We start from the raw sequence: 17,249 nt of genomic DNA on the forward strand, positions 1-17,249 counted from the left end.
ATATATATATACACATACATACCATGTAGATATGTATAGAGAGATTTATCTTAAAAAAAGAGTTGACGTAGTTTTGGAGGTTGAACTCTTACAACCTGTACGTCAGACATCAGACTGGAGGCTTTTTCTGATGAAGTCCTTCCAGATTAGGTTAAAACTCAGATGTTGTTTTAGTTAAGTGCCACCAAGTTGATTCTGACTCATAGCAAAACTCAGGTAGATATCAAGAAAGTCGACTCACTTCCTCTAAATTGAATTGCTGACTCACTTCCTCCAAGTTGTTTAGCAAACAAGTATCCATAAGGACTGATGTGAACTGGATCTATTCTATTCTGGCCCATCCAGTATTTGCAGTCCCAACTGGTCACATAACTCAGATTTTACAAAACCCCAGCTATTCAGGAAGCCATATCTGAGGAACCATCTTACTGAATCCTTGCTCAACACTGTATAGTAAAGCGACTCTCTTTTCCTCAAAGACAGGTCTGCAGAGATAGAGTTTATGTGTGCACTGAGCAAGGACCCTCTTGTGTTCATTTACACTAAATCTAACAGCTGAAAAATCCAAGATCAGCAGGTTACAAGGCAGGCTGTTGACAAATTACAAAATCTGCAGGATGGGCAATGGTCCTGGCTCATGGCCCAATAAGCAGAGGTGAGTAATCTGTAGGATTTGGATTCCAAACTTTGGTTTTATCGCAAAACCATTGTATGAGGCCTGAATTGGAGAAGAAAAGGCACAATTAGTGTGGACCTCTGAATGTGAGGGGGCCTTTAACAAACTCAAAACCTTTCTCAGGGAGGCCCAGCACTGGACTTTCCACATTTATAATAACCCTCTAAAATATCCATCCATGAAAAACTGTGGGTCACACTCAAAGAGCTCATTCTGAATCTTGTCCCTTAACAATACCTGTTGCTTAGTTCTCCAGTTAAATTAGGTAGCAAAAGGGAAGCCCCCTTGTCTAAGAACAATTGTGGTTATTGCACTTCTTGTTAAAGACGACTCAAAGCTAACTTTGGGAAGGAGGATAGAGGTTCTTACTCCTCATCAAGTGCATACAGTTCTTGATGCTAAAGGTCACGATTGCCTAATAGGAGGAAGAACCACTTAGTACCCAGCTATGCTTTTAGACAATCCTGAGGTAGCAGACAAAGTCTGTTAAGTACTGAACACTGCCACATTAATACCCACCACTACTAGCACTCAGTAGTCCTGGTGTGGCGCTGTGGGTTAATGCACCAGACTGCAAAGCCATTTGAACTGCAAAGTCGGTGGTTCAAGTTCACTAGCTGCTCCTCAGAAACCCTATACAGGGTCACTATGGGTTGGAATCAATTCGACGGCACTTAACAACAAACAAATATGAATTCTATTATTTTCTCATTTCTCTATCTATTTATAAGTAAGGAGGTTTTTAGCACTTTGACAGAACATTTTAACTGTCAGGGAGTAATGCCAATGCTCCTATTAAGATAGCTTGACATCCTACCCTGACTACTGTGCGCAATGAAGACTGCCTTGGTATGAATCAACTCTTCATTCTAGTACTATGGAAACATGTGAAAATATTAACATTGCTTCTCCAAATAGCTTTACTCAATATACAGGTAAGCTTAGAACTCAGAGATTTAAAAGATTGAAACTAAAGTAGAATTTATTTAGGGGGGTAAAAAAAAGGCAGGCAAGTATTTGGATTGGGGCTAGAGTTATCTATGGTGCTAGAGAGTATGTAGTTTAAGGGATTGTTGTTGTTATGTGCTGTGGAGTCGGTTCCGACTCATAGCGACCCTGTACAGGGTTTCCAAGGTTGTAAATCTTTACGGGAGCAGAACGCCTCATCTTTCTCCCGCGGAACAGCTGGTAGTTTCGAACTGCTGACCTTGAGGTTTGCAGCCCGATTCATAACCACTACACTACCAGAGCTCCTCAGTTTAAGGGATAGACGACCCATAAAAGGTAAAACAGTTTCTGACTTGTGAACATGTAAAAGAGCCCAAAAGGAAGCATCAGATTGCCCATTTTCTGCTTTTAGTAGATAGCTGATGGAAGGTGAGGGGCCAATCAGAGATTAAATTCTCTGGGTTGTAGCCAGGCTCTAGCCAATCCTGGGCCAGGGGCACAAGTTGGTGCTTAGCCAGCTGCCGTTGGTTGCTGACCCTTCCTATAAAAGGTCAGAGGGCGACACAAATGCTCAATTGCTGCTGAGACTTGATCTAGCTGTTTGCAGTTCAGTTTTGCTGCTTCATTGCCCTCCCGGAATACCGGTGTCTCCGTTTCCTCCAGTGTGTGGTCACCAAATACAAGCAATTAAAGCCCTGTATTTTCCCAGCTCGAGAGACCGCAGAAGATCCTTCTTCGTGAGCGTTGGAAATGGAAGGAAAAGGGGTTAAGAAACGGAAAGGGACGGAGTACCAAAGACCAAGTAAGGGAGAAGGCAGAAGCTTCCTGTTAACATGAATGGTGCTTCCTATAATTATCCTAGGTTTCATTCTCCACAGACACCTCCTTTTGGGGGTCAGGGATCGGGCGTGTAGCTTCCGTAATATGGACCTTCGGCAAAAGTGATATTAATAAAACAGACTTCAAAGATATAGTAAATCCACCTCTCTCCACCAGGTTCGCCTAAAAAGTCCAAACATAAGTATGTTCTCACATGGTTAGTTTTGTTTTTCTTTTCCTTGGAAGAGGCAAACATTCCTTTTCAAAAAGCCCATAGGTGGCAATTGTTTGTTTTCTGTTCTGAAAGCAGGACAGAGGAATAAAATATTACAGTTTCAGAAATGTCACTAAGAAGTGGTGTCAAAGCACTTCTGAGGTGCTGCAATGAAAAAGTCATTAATCTTACTACCCTTTTTAACTTTCTTAATATTAATTATTAGATTGTGAGCTGTAGGAGGTATGAAAAGAGGAAAATAACTCAGGTGATTTTTTTGTTTGCTTCTTGTTTTTCTGTAAAATAAACAATGACCTGTTTCCTGTAGGTATTTTAACAAAGAAAACAATTATCATTTCAAGTACCTTATGTGGAGGCTTGATTGTTTTTCTATGGGGGCTTCTAGGATTGCCTAAAAAATGTAAGTGAACCATTACTTCTCCTTCAAAATAAACATAATAATTTTATTAATATTGATCCATACTGGTACCAGTGACCTACTGTTACAATGAATAGTTGGAAGAAAGAATTTTTCCATTCATAGTATCTAATACCTCTTCAAATTTAGCAACATACTTTGTGTTCTAGAATGATCAGTTTTTCAGTATCTATTGTGTGCCTGACATAGCTCCAGGTGATTATGGTTTTAAAAAATGAAAAATTGGGATTTCTGGCCAATTAAAGGAACTTGTTTCTAACTGAAGAAACAAGCATGCAAGCAAACAGTTGTAATGTAATAGTTTAATTACTAAATTGAAGCAGACAAGATTATAAACCTGCTTCTGGTAGTCAAGTAAGGCTTTATAATGGAAGTAGTACATATTTATGTTGAAAATAGGGTCAAGGTATTTATCAGAAAGATAAATATGGTGGGTGGAAGAATTTGTGCCAGAGAATCTCACCAGATTGAGTTATGTAGGAGTTTAAAAAGGGTGGTGGTAGGGTACAAGGCTGGCAATTAGATTTCATTTCTTTAGTTTATTGACTCTTTCATTCCCATTGTTGTTGTTATGTGCCGTGGAGTCGATTCAGACTCATAGTGACCCTGTACAGGGTTTCTGAGGCTGTAAATCTTTACGGGAGCAGGCCGCCTCATCTTTCTCCCATGGAACCACTGGTAGTTTTGAACAGCTGACCTTGCGGCTCGCAGCCCGATTCATAACCACTACACTACCAGAGCTTCTTTCCCATAGATGAGTATTTTATACCTTCTTTATCTTCAAACCTTCAATAACTGTTTCCTCATGCTGATTCTCATGTTTGTATCCCTTGCTCTAACCTTACTTCAGGCATTGCAATAATTCATCAAGAATCCCCATCATCAAACCTACTTGCTTATTTCCTTCCCTATGTGTAGTCAAGGTCAGCGGTTCGAAACTACCAGCTGCTCCGCGGGAGAAAGATGAGGCTTTCTACTCCCGTAAAGATTTACACCCTCGGAAACCCTATACAGGGTCGCTATGGGTCGGACCCGACTCGATGGCACTTAACAACAACAACAACAACAATGTGTAGTCTATCATGATTCTTGTACCCATGTTCTACTCTAGGTCCTGTTTTCTTTCACTTCATCAATATTGGTACGCTAATAATTCTCTCCTTGCTCCCCAGTACCATTTTTTTTTCATGCTCAATTGAACCATCCTCATGATATAGTAGTAGCTCCCTATTAAAAAAAAAAAAATCGTTAAATTTTATTGCTCCTCTAGTTACCAACTTCTTTTCTCGTCTCTACAATAATCTCTTTTATTGCTTCTGGCAGTCCATAGGACTTCCAACACTCTTTGCCAATACCATAATTGAATTGCATCAATTCTCCAGTTTTCCTTATTGGTTGCCCAACTTTTCCAAGTATATGAAAGGATTGAAAATACCAAGGCTTGGCTCATGAGCAGCTATCTTGTGTCAAAGAAGAGTGTTGAACATTGAAAATGCTTGGAATCAATTAGTCCAATGGTCTAATGGAACATGTGTACATCAATCTTCAGAACTCTGAGACCAGAAGAACTAGATGATGCCTGGGTATCACTACCAACTGCTCTGAAAGGAATCCTGGATAGACTGGGAGACAATATGGAACAAAACTCAAAATTATAAGCAGAGACCAGGCTTACTGGTCAGAAATAAACTGGAGGAACCTAAGACTATGATCCTCTGCTACCATTTATGTTTGTAACAGAACTCACCCTTGTGACTCAATTTTCAACCAAACGGTAAATAGGTATATAGGGGAGACAATAACACTAAGGTTAGCTCACCATTGAATGGTCAACCATTGAAGATCAAAAGGGCCACATTTACTGAAGGACAAAGGTCAGAAGAACGGGGAAGGAGAGTGGAATGGAAACTAGAATCACAGGGAAGAAGTGGGATGATGTTCATGGAGGGAATTGCAGTCATTGAGATGTAACAAAGTACATGGTTTGTTGAATGTAAAACTGATGATGTGTTCTGTAATCCTTCACTCAATTCACAATGAAAAATTTCAAAGGAAAATAAAAAGAAAAGATGCATTTTAGTCCTCAAACTGACAGTTTTGTTCTTTGATTTTAAAGAAGTCCTTTGCAACAGGTTTTCCTAATGTAAATATACCATCATTTGATTTTTTGATTGTTGTTTCCATGAGTATTGTTTGTGGGACCAAGCAAAATGAAATCTTTGACAATTTCAATCTTTTCTCCATTTATAGTGATGTATTTATTTATCCAGTTCGTTTTCTTTCATTGTTGTACAATCCATACTGAAGGCTATAGTTTTTGATCTTCATCAGCAAGTAATTTAAATCCTCTTTGTTTGCAGCAAGCAAGGTTGTGTCACCTGCATATCGCAAGTTATTCAGTTTCCCTCCAACCCTGATGCCGCATTCTTCATTACAAAATCCAGCTTTTCAGACTAGTTGCTCATCATACAGATTAAATAATTATGGTGAAAGGTTGCAATCCTGATGCACACCTTTCCTGACTTAAGCCATTTGTTATCCTACTGTTCTGTCTGAAAGATTTGACTTTTGGTCTGTGTACAGGATCCTCATGAACATAAAGAAGTGTTCTGGAATACCAATTCCTCGCAATGTTATCCATAGTTTGTTATGATCCACACAGTCAAATGCCTTTATGCAGTCAATAAAGCACAAGTTAACATCTTGCTGGTATTTTCTATTTTCTGACAAGTCCTATCTGACAAAAACAATAATATCGCTAGTTCCAAGTTCCTTTCTGAATCTGTTCGGAATTTCTGACAGCTCCCTCTCAACGTACTGCTGCAACCATTTTTGCATTATCATCAACAAAATTTTACTTGCATATGATATTAATGATATTGTTCAATGGTTTCCACATTCCATTAGATCACTTTGTTTGGAATGAACACAAATATGGATCTATTCCAACCAGTTGATCAGTTAGCTATCTTCCAAATTTCTTCCCATAGATGAGTGAGTACCTCCAACAATGCACCAGTTTGTTGAAACATACAATTGTATTCCATCAGTTCCTGAAGCCTTGTTTTTGCCAATGCCTTCAGTGCATCTTAGACTTCTTCCTTCAAAGCCATTGGGTTTTGATCATATGCTACGTACTGAAATGACTGAACATTGACTAATTGTTTCTGATGCAGTGATTTGGTATATTCCTTCTATCTTCTTTTGTTGCTTCCTATGTCGTTCACTATTTTCTCCTGTTGTCATTGTTTAGTGCCATCAAGTCGGTTCTGACTCATAATGACCGTATACAGTTTCTGTGCTGGGTGTGAACTGCTAATCTTTTGCTTAGCAGCTCAGTGCTTATGCTACAGTTTGAATTTTTTCTTTCGTTTTTTCAGCTTTAGAAATACTGAATTCTTTCCTTTTGGTTTTCTAACTACAGGTCTTTATATTTATAATTCCTTTGAAATGTTTTGCTCACCCCTTTTACTTCATCAAGTTCCTTTAGCTTCTCTACATTCAAGAGCAAATTTCAAAGTCTCTTTTTATATCCATTTTGGTCTTTTCCTTTCCTGTCATTTTTAATGACCCTTTGCTTTCTTCATGTGTAATGTTCTTCGTGTTGTCATCAAGGTCTTCAGTCATTATTGCTTGTTGTTGTTGTTAGGTGCCATCAAATCGGTACAGACCCATAGCGACCTTATGCACAGCAGAACGAAACACTGCCTGGTCCTGGGCCAACCTCACTACTGTTGCCACGCTTGAGTCCATCAATATTGCCACTTGGCCAATCCATCTTGTTGGGGTTCATGCTCTGTTTCTCTGACCCTCCACCTTACTAAACATGGTATCCTTCTACAGTGACTGGTCCCTCCTGGCAATATGTCCAAAGTATGAGAGACAAAGTTTGAACTTCTTTTCCTCTAAGGAGTACTCTGGCTGCACTGTCTTGGACGGGGGCCCATTTCATTTTCAATGATTATAATTTTCCTAGATTCGTACTTTGTACATTCCACAGCATAATTATTCGTGGATGTTTGCAGCTGTTTCTTCTTAGTTTGAATTGTGCTCCATCAGTAAATGCAGGTCCCCAAAACCTTGTTCCATTTACATCATTGAGATTAACTCTACTTTGAGGAGGCAGCTCTTTCCCAGTTATATTTTGAGTACCTTCCAAGCTGAGGCACTCATATTCTTGCACTATATCAGACAATATTCTGTGGCTAGTCATATGTTTTCAGTGGCTAGCCATTCAGAAGTGGCCTGCTTCGTTTTCTGCTCAGTCTTAGTCTGGAAGCTCTGTTGAAACCTGTCCACCATGGGTGACCCTGCTGTTATATAAAATATAGGTGGTATAACTTTCAGCATCAAAGCAACACACAAGCCAACGTATTAAACAAACTGATAGATGAGTGGTATACAAAATTAGTGAAATATAACTTATTATAGGAAAGGAAATTAGTAAAGAATGTATCATAGTAAGAAATAATGGGATGGAAATGGCCAGAGGAAATTGGTCAGATTGGTATGTGGTTTGTTCATTGTTGCTGTTTTAATTATTTCCATAGATCTTCATTCTTCAATGCTGATTTCTTCCATGTTCTATTCTTGATCTTTAATTTTTCTGAATTGATATTTAAAGTTAAATCATATGAACTGAATATGCATTTGCCCAGTATAAAATGTATGAGACTCTTTTATCCTAAAGGTCAGATTCTTCCTTTCTTTTAAATTTTCTCTATTTATTCTTCCCTCTCTGCTATCACTCTGTTTATTTTAGTTGGAAATCCAAAAATCATTAAGGGTCAGACATGTGCAGAGGATTCATCAATATGCCTGCAAGGCTGGAAACGAATCCATAGGAACTGCTTCTTTCAATCTGAAGACAAAATGACCTGGATTAATGGCCAAGCAAACTGCAAGGCCTTGAATGGATCTCTGGCCATATTCAACTCCAAGAATGAAATGGTTAGATTTCTTCTTTTTAATATAAATTCCCTTTACTTTACTGAATAGTTACTATATAGCTAGCATACTTCTAGCATGTAATGCAACAAAACAGAGCTTTCCTTGTGAAGATTTAATCCCAGGGGGAAAGAAAACAATAAAAAGTAATAATAAATATGTAAATTGTATCATATTGTGACATCAGTATGTTATTGTTGTTGCTAAGTGCCTTTGAGTCCATTTTGATTTACAGTGACCTTGTGTAAAATCCTGAGGAACAGCTGGTGGGTTTGAGTTGTGAACCTTGTGGTTCATAGTCCAGTGCTGATCCTACAGTGCCACACCAGGAGTCCTATTTTATTCAATTATTGTTTTTCTTAAGCGTTGTTGAGTCAGTTCCGACCCATAGCAATGTTGTATAGAGTTTCCAAGGAGAGGCTGGTGAGCTTGAACCGTCAACCTTGCAGTTCAAACTAACTGTGCAGTCCAGCACATTAACCCACAGCACCACAAGAAGACTCCTATTTTATTCAATAGAAAGGGCAAATTAAGAGATCAGCAGTTCAAACCCACCAGCTGCTCCTTGAAAACCTTATCCTGGGTTGGTATGAGTTCAAATTGATTGGACGGCACTTAACAACAGCAAGAACAATGGATACTAGCAATGGGGAGTTCATAGGTAAGATAATCAAATTAAGGTAATCAAATGTCTTTCAGATAATGACATTTAAACCAAGTTGTGAAACACATGAGGTAGTTAGTCATGAGGATAGTTAGAGATGAGCATTCCAGGAAAACAAAATAGGTAAAGTCTTCGATAGATGCATATCTGCAATATTCAGTGAACAGCAAAGAGGTAGCAAGCCGATGTGTCTAGATTGAGGGAGTAAATGAGGAATGTGGTTCTTAAGGGTCATATAGCCTACTTCCATCAAATCTTTTTAGACTCAAAGTAACCCTGTATAGGGTTTCTGAGACATAAATCTTTACGAAAGCAAAAGGCCTTATCTTTGTCCTGCATAGTGGCTGGTGGGTTTGAACTGCCCACCTTATAATTAGCAGTGCAGTTCTTATCCTACAGTGTCACCACAGAGTAGTGTAAAGATTTGGGTTTGCTGAAAATAATACTAGAGGAATTATGCAGAATTATGAGCACAAAGATGTAACATGATCTGACATTAGTTTTAAAAGAATCATTTTCATGGTTATAATGAGACTGGCTAGTGAATGCCAAGTGACCAATATAAAAGCAGGTAGTTATGTTATAAGACTGTTGAAGTAATAAGACTATTGCAGAAAGAGACTATAATGAATGAAAGAGATTATAAGGATGATAGCATTAGAGGTAGTAACAATGAGAAAACCAGGAGAGATGAATCACAGAAATCTGTATTTTGTAAAAAGGACTCTTTGATGCACTATCTGGGGCCCTCTTCATACTGGATTGGACTGAACAAGTGCAATGTAAGCACTCTCTGGACTTGGACCAATGGAGATGCATTTGGCAATTGGTGAGTTTTAGTAACATTTATTTATCATTGATGTGTTAAGGATGATCAGAATTATGAGCCTACTTCCATAGATTCCTCCATACACAACCCTGCCAAAAACCCTCAACAATTAATTATCAAAGAGAACCTTTGTTTAGTACAAAGTTGTTTAGTACAGCTTTGGCCTCAAATACCTATATTTCTGACTATTGGTGACTTGTGAGGCACAAGTGTTTCTTTTATCCTCAACAAGAAGCAAGTTTAAGCTGTTTGATCCTTGCCTTCTTTCCACTGGGACTTTGCCTTGTTTTGTTTGTTTGTTTGTTGTCCTGGCCATTCATTGGCAGGGGGATCACAGAAACAAAGTACCTTCAAACTGAGGCTTGCCATACCAGTGACCCAAAATGTAAAAGAGTAAGTGAGTAATGGAAAGTGTTTGGCCCAGTTGACATTCAACTGAAAATTCTACAACTCATCCTTCTTCTTTGACTTGAAAACGTAATTATACACTCCAGCTCTTTTTCTTTCTTTCTTTCTTTCTCTTGAAGAATTTAATATTTCCTCAAGTGAGGGAGGAGAAAGGATTCAATATAAAATGTCATTGCTGTTGCTTTGTTATGGGCCCTCAATTTGTTCCAACTCATTGAGACCCTGTAGAGCATTTCTGAGAATAGCTGATGGATTTGAAATGCTGACCTAGCAATCACCAGCCTGCAGTGCCACACTAGGGCTCAGAACACGCCATTTATCATTGTTTTCTGAGCACAAACTATGTGGTAGGTGTGGCACAGCTTCTGAGACATTCTGAGCCTAACATTGTATGCACCATGTCATGTATATGTATGTGGCATGTAGGCAGAAATATAAAATATTGTAAAGCAAGTAGCAGACATTGATATATAAACTTCTATCATCATTGCTTTTGCATCTAACTTGAGGTAAATGATCACACTGATTTGAGAGCTATAATATAGACTATACTTACGATTATAACTTTAAAAATGATAGGAAAAGCATATATACGTAAGTAAGAGAAGTGTAAGTTGGTTATAGTTGGTCAGTTCTGTGTTGGCATTAAAGAATGCATAGGCACAGAAAGACACTATTTTAGAAAAGACAGGATAAAAATTGGAAAGCAGGTTATAAATTAGGAAAATATACATCACTGCCACAAAGTTTCCAGAAAATGAAGCAGTGAAAGCATTTTAATTACCACACAATAAAAACTTTATCATGATTCACCGTTTTATTTTTCTTTTGCTCATTTTGAATTTTCAGTTTGAGATTTATATATAATCTAAGTAGAACTATAGGAAATCCTTTACAGATATCATTTACCTGTAGCATAATCTATCCAGTAAAACATGTCTGTTTCACTCTAGTGGTGGTTGCTATGGGTTACTAAGTGGATATTGCTTTCAGCAGTGCTGTTGCTGTTCATTACAGCCAACTCATAGAGAGACCATGTGGGCAGAGTAGGTGTGCAGAGTAGAATTACTCCACAGATCTTTCAAAACTGAGACCTTTCTGTAGCAGGTTGCTAAATCTTTCTTCTGTGACACTGCTGAGTGGCTTTGAAGTACTAATCTCTCAGCTAGTAGTGAGTGGTGGTACCCAAGGACTACATATTTCAGCATTAAAATAGACTAATTTGGTAATATGTGAAAGGTTAAGTGAAATGTGATTACACTCACCCCTCTATCTAATCCCTAAATGAGTAAATACATTAAATCCTGACTATTTAACTTAAAGTATAAAAGGAAGAATCCATTCCCTTACAAAATAATTTATAGCATTCACTACAGTGTCAGCAGAATGAAGTTCTGTCAATGAAGTTCCCTAATAGCCTCTTCTTTCACACTCCAGAGGTAAAGTTTGGAGACTGGTTAAAAAAAAAGGAAATCGGTATATATCATCCTTCCACATTGAATATGTGGAGACGTGGTCACTAAGATATATACCATATATATGAATCTGACTCATTCAATTTATGAAATAATCACTGTGTTTTGTTCCAGGTCCAACATTAATGAAAGAGGAGATTGCGCTTTCATGTTCAAGGAAGGGATAAGTAGTACCAATTGTGATGATGTAAGAAAATATATTTGCAGCAGAAAAAGCCTCTGTCCTTAAAGAGTTCTCCTATAGAGGAAATAAAGTAATTAAAGAAAAATGACTCTACTTCCGGTGCTTTATAAACTTACATTTCCTTAAAATTCTGTTTTATGCTAATGAATTTTTAAAGGATTTTATATCTTCGTTTGAATAATGATCTAGAAGCCTAGAAACTGAACTGAGTTTTTACAGAGTGGTACTAGATCACATATGAGTGCAATCGCCCTCTAACATAAGCACAGGACTGCTAACCACAAGGTCAGTGATTCAAGAAAGATGAGACTTTCTACTCCCATAAAGATTTATAGCCTCTGAAATCCTATACAGGTTTAGTACGAGTCTGAGTCAACTCGACAGCACTTAACAGCAACAACAACCAAACCACATAAATAGTGGCGCTGTGAGTTGATGTGTCAGACTGCAAAGCCGTTTGAACTGCAAGGGTGGTGATTCAAGTTCACCAGTTGCTCCTTAGAAACCCTATACAGGGTAGTTATGGGTCAGAGTCAACTCAATGGCACAACAACAACAAAAAGTCTATAGTATACTGGTGGCCTTGATCAAAAGTGAATTCTGATCAGTGCCATAATACAACAGACAGGAGCATGAAGGAAAGATATCTATGCTTATTTGAAATTCAATCAAATTTCCCTAAAGGAAATAAAAGAGACGCAGTACTAGGTGAGAACTAACAAGGTTCTTTAAGCCTTGAGTGTCATGTACCTTATTTAGAATTTGGAAAAAAGTTCATGAAAAAACTATTTAGATGTTGATGTGGAGCTATAGGATAAGCACTCAACTGTAAGATTGGTTTGAATGGCAAGGTTAAAGGTTCAAACTCACCAGCCACTCCTCTGAAACCCTATACAGGGTCACTATGAGTCAGTGCAGACTCAACAGCACTTAACATCAGAGTCCTGGTGTGGTGCTGTAGGATAAGCACTGGACCACAAGGAAAGTTTGAACTGCAAGGTCGGTGGTTCAAACCTACCAGCTGTTCCTTGGAACCCTATACAAGGTCTATGAGTCAGAACTGACTCAATGGCACTTAACAACAACCTTAAATTGCAATCAGAAGTGAAATCCCCTGGAAATAAACTTCATGCTGTCATATGTAACTCCCCCTGAAATCTTAGATCTTCAGTCAAGTTACTCAAGAACTACTTACATTAAATGGATTATTATTATTATTATTGATGAAACTAGGGAAGAATTTGGATGTTGTGATTTGAGACATGATAAGTAGAACATAACCATTTGGAGATGAAAAGGAATAGGGGAACATATTAATAATGGCAATTACTCTAAACTATATGGGATTTAAATTCCAGGTAACACTAAAATCTCTGAGGAACAGATGGTGAGGAATAACTACTAATTTTCCTTAAAAAAAAAAAATCTATATAATGCCTTTTAATATATTACCTTAACTTTATGCTCTTCATTTTATGTTTACACATATATTTTTAGAAAGAAAAACATATTCCAAATTAGTTCATGGGAGAAAAGAAATGAAAAGTATTTTGAAAACAGAATCAAAGTGTGAAACAAGTTATTGTTGAGCAAAAGTAGTCCATAGAAGGAAACATCGGAATTAAAATGCTAAAATTAGAAAAGATGGAAAGTCTTAATTTCTGGGTTAGGTTTCCACCATAAGAAAAAAGGAAAATAAGAGCAAATTAAGTCAAAATTAAGAAGAAAGAAGTAAAAGTAAAAATAGACATCAATGAAATAGCAAAGGAAATTAATAAAAATAATAGTGAGTGCTTTGGAAAGATCAGTACAATTTATATCTTCTAGTCAGATTGACTATATTGTGTCAGTTTGTCATACTGTGGTGGCTTGCATGTTGCTGTGATTCTGGTAGTTATGCCACCAACATTTTAAATATCAACAGGGTCACCTATGGCAGACAGGTGTCAACTGAGATTCCAGATCAAGACAGAAAAGGAAAAAGGAAAGACAGACTACTTCCAAATATTTAGTTACTGAAAACCTTATGAATAGTAGTGGATAGCACCAGATAGTACCAGAATATTGGATATTGAAACATGATAAAGAGCATGAGAACATGATCAGATATAGTGCTGATCAGATATAGTGCTCAAAATATCACTGGAGAAGGGCTGATTCCTCAAAGAGTTGACCGTAATGATGCAAATGGGGTAAATCCTTTGAGAATTTCATTTGCTGATGGGAAACAACTCAACATAAAGAGAAACAGCTGTAAACAACCATTAATAATCAGAACATGGAATGCACAAAGTATGAATCTAGGAAAATTGGAAACTGTAAAAAATGAAATGGAATGCATAAGAATCAATATCCTCGGCATTGTTATTCTTAAGTGCTATCCAGTTGGTTCCAACTCATGGGGACCCTGTATAGGGTTACTGAGGAGCAGCTGGTAAGCTTGAACAAATGACCTTGTAGTTCAAACCCACTTTACAGCCCAGTGCATTAATCCACAGTGCCACACCAGGACTCCCATTCTAGGCATTAGTGAGCTGAAATGAATTGGTATTGTCCACTTTAAATGTGACAACCACATGTTTTACTATGCCAGGGATGACAAATTGAAGAGGAATGGCATCACATTCATCATCAAAAAGAGACATTTCAAGATTTATCTTGTTTTTTTTGTTTTTTGTTTTTTTTAGCAGCCTAAGTATTGTATTCCTCTTACCCCCTTGCTTCATTTTTTTTAAAAATGTTTTTATTGTGAATTGAGTGATAATTTACATGGGAGAACATCAATTCATTTCATTGCAATGATCACAATCCCCTGCATGCTTCATCATTAAACAGTATTGCTTCTATTTCATTTTTTCATTTTTTTTTTTTTTTGGATGTGTACCAAAACACTCAGAAATGTATAATCGTTCAGTTAAAGGGCACACCTTGCAACCCCACCACCCACACACATCCCCTCTCACTCCATGAGTCTAGAATCCTCAGCTGCTCCATCTCTCCATGTTATAATCTCTGCTTCCATCTCTGGTATTGCTACTTCTCTGGGTCGGGTCCCACACTCAGCTCCCACTCTTCTCCCATGTTGGTCCCAGGGTCCTCCACTCTGGGACTGTAAGATCAATCAATCACCCCTCCATTTATTTTTTTTTAAAGTTTTTATTGTGAGGTTTACATGAGAGAACATCAGCTTTACACTCATCCTATCGTATTTTGTTTCATTGCAATGATTATAATCCCTCCATGCATCATCAAATTACCAAAGAATACACACACCCCTGGCTGCCAGCACACAGCCCTTCTCCCTCCCTGAGTCCAATGTCCTCACTCACTTCATCTTTCCACATCATCGTCTCTGTCTCTATCCCTGGCATCACTGACTCTTGGGTAGGGTTCTGCTTTCCGTTCTTCTCACTTGGTGGTCCCAGTGACCTCCACTCCAGGGTTGCAAAATCAATCACTCTCCTCCTTTTGTCAAAAAACATCTACCTCTATATTTCCTACCCTCACAATCAGTCCTGATGGCAGTTATTCACTATCATACCACATGAATCTTATCCCTATTTCCTTTCGCCTGCCGGGTCCCAACCAATTGAAAATCATTCAGTAGTGATTCTACCTTCCCCCACCCAATCTGGAACTAGGCTCCCTCTTGAAAGCTTTCAAGCCAGTTACTTCTTGCCTTTATAGTCTCCCCATTTTGGGTAGCCAATGTCTAAGTTGTCCATCCCTGTCAACCCACACTCACCCCTTTTTTGCTACAAAACTTCTACATTTACAGTTGCAACAATGGCAATTCACCATGATAACAATTACTCACTATTGAATCCTGAGAGTCTTGTCCTCGTCTTCTTTCATCACACCTGTCTAGACAGGATGAAAACCACTCAGTGGGGATTCTACCTTCACTCACACACTCTGAATCTAAACTCCCTCTTGAAAATTTGTAAGCCAGTCACTTCACCCTTTACTGCACCCCCATTTTAGGTAGCCAATGTCTAAGTTGCCCATTCCTATCAACTTTGTGTGCAGAGGTGATGGGAATGATTCTTGTAAGATTCTTTCCCTCTAGGTTGGTATTTTAAGCTATTACATCCATAAGTGTAGGTCAAGTTCATCAGATTGTAGCAATTTACACTTGTTTTCTTTTAAAAAAAATACCCCCCCTCTTTTCCTTCCTCTAGTCGGGTTTTGAACATCCAGCCAATGAAGCTAGGGCCAATAACCCTCACTCACTTCATATCAATGCTTCACTCTCAGCTTTAGCCCTCCATGGCTATGTCCTTGTCCATGGGCTCAGAGGAATCCAGGTCTCACCAGACTTAAGGCCAACCAGCTCTCACCATACTCCTGGTCAAACTGGGGTCTATGTGACTTGGTCAGATTCAACCCACCTCTTCATTGCTGCTTTCCCCCCACTTACTCTCACCAGTAGACCAATATGGTCACAAGCAAACTTACATGTCTACTCATGTATTCCCTTTAAGTTTCAGTCTTGGGAGGGAGTTTGTCCTTGGGGGACTTGATAGCTTGCCTTGTTGGCTCCCTGGTGAACAACTTGCTTGTTCTTGTAGTAGGTAATCAGATTGCCAGTTTTGTTTTTGTTTTTTTCCTACTGGTCTTTCTTTCAAGAAGTATCTCTGTTCCTCTAGTTGCTCCAGGTTGGTCTGTTTGTCTTTTCAAGAGAGAATTTCCCATCTCAGAAGGTTCTGGATGGGGATCAGGATTTCACCTAAGGTCTTATACCCTACAAAGGCTGAGCAAGAAGCCTCTTTCACTGGGCAAGTTCTAGCACCCCTTTTAGGTATTCCAATCAGTTATAGGCTGAAGGCAGGCTTACAAGATTTCTGTAATCATGTTTCCCAATGTTCATTTCTGTCCCACTCAAGTGTCTGTTTTATAATAGTAGGCAAGGGAAACAAATATTCATAAGACATTCAAGCATCTTAACATTATTTCCCCTCTTTTACCCATTCAGGCTATGTCTTAATCTCTGTATCACAGAGCACTTTTGTCCCAATATTAAGCATTCATCACTATTTACCTATGTCCCATTTAGCCCAGGCAAGCCTGCCTAAGTGTTCTCCTATTTACCTTGTTCTTCTGTGCTCCACCCTCTTCTTGTGTATTGTACACCCCAACATCTGAACTGTCATGTGTCTATCCCCTACTTTGTGCTCTATAGTCCCCTCCCTCCAACCACTCACCCCCAATAGCAACCAACAAAAAATTTTTCCTTTTTCCCTTTTTCTTCTTTTTAGTGTGGGTTTCTTTTCTTACAATAATGGTGTTATGCAATATTTGTCTCTTTTTTACTTACTAATTTCACTCAGCATAATGTCCTCAAGGTTCATCCATGCTATGCGGTGGCTTACAGCTTCCTTGTTATTCTTCAAGGCCGCATAATATTCCATTGTGTGTATATACCACAGTTTGTTTATCCATTCTTTAGTTGATGGGCACTTAGGCTATCTCCATCTTTTCGCTATTATGAATAGTGCTGTTATGAACATTGGTGTGAATATATCTATTCGTGTTATGGTTTATATTTCTTGTGGATGTATACCAAGTAGAGGAATTGCTGGATCAGAAGGTATTTCGATTTCCAGCTTTCTGAGGAAGCACCATACTGTTTTCCAGAGTGGTTGA

The 17,249-nt window shown here is 38.4% G+C and overlaps 1 pseudogene; it reads left to right on the forward strand.

The window, feature by feature from the left end:
• The first annotated feature begins 8,676 nt into the window (after positions 1–8,676).
• Positions 8,677–17,249, forward strand: part of LOC102825838 — a 17,817-nt pseudogene continuing 9,244 nt past the window's right edge.

This window comes from Chrysochloris asiatica, unplaced genomic scaffold (genome assembly GCF_000296735.1).
Source record: "Chrysochloris asiatica unplaced genomic scaffold, ChrAsi1.0 scaffold00328, whole genome shotgun sequence".
Classification (NCBI taxonomy): Eukaryota; Metazoa; Chordata; class Mammalia; order Afrosoricida; family Chrysochloridae; genus Chrysochloris; species Chrysochloris asiatica.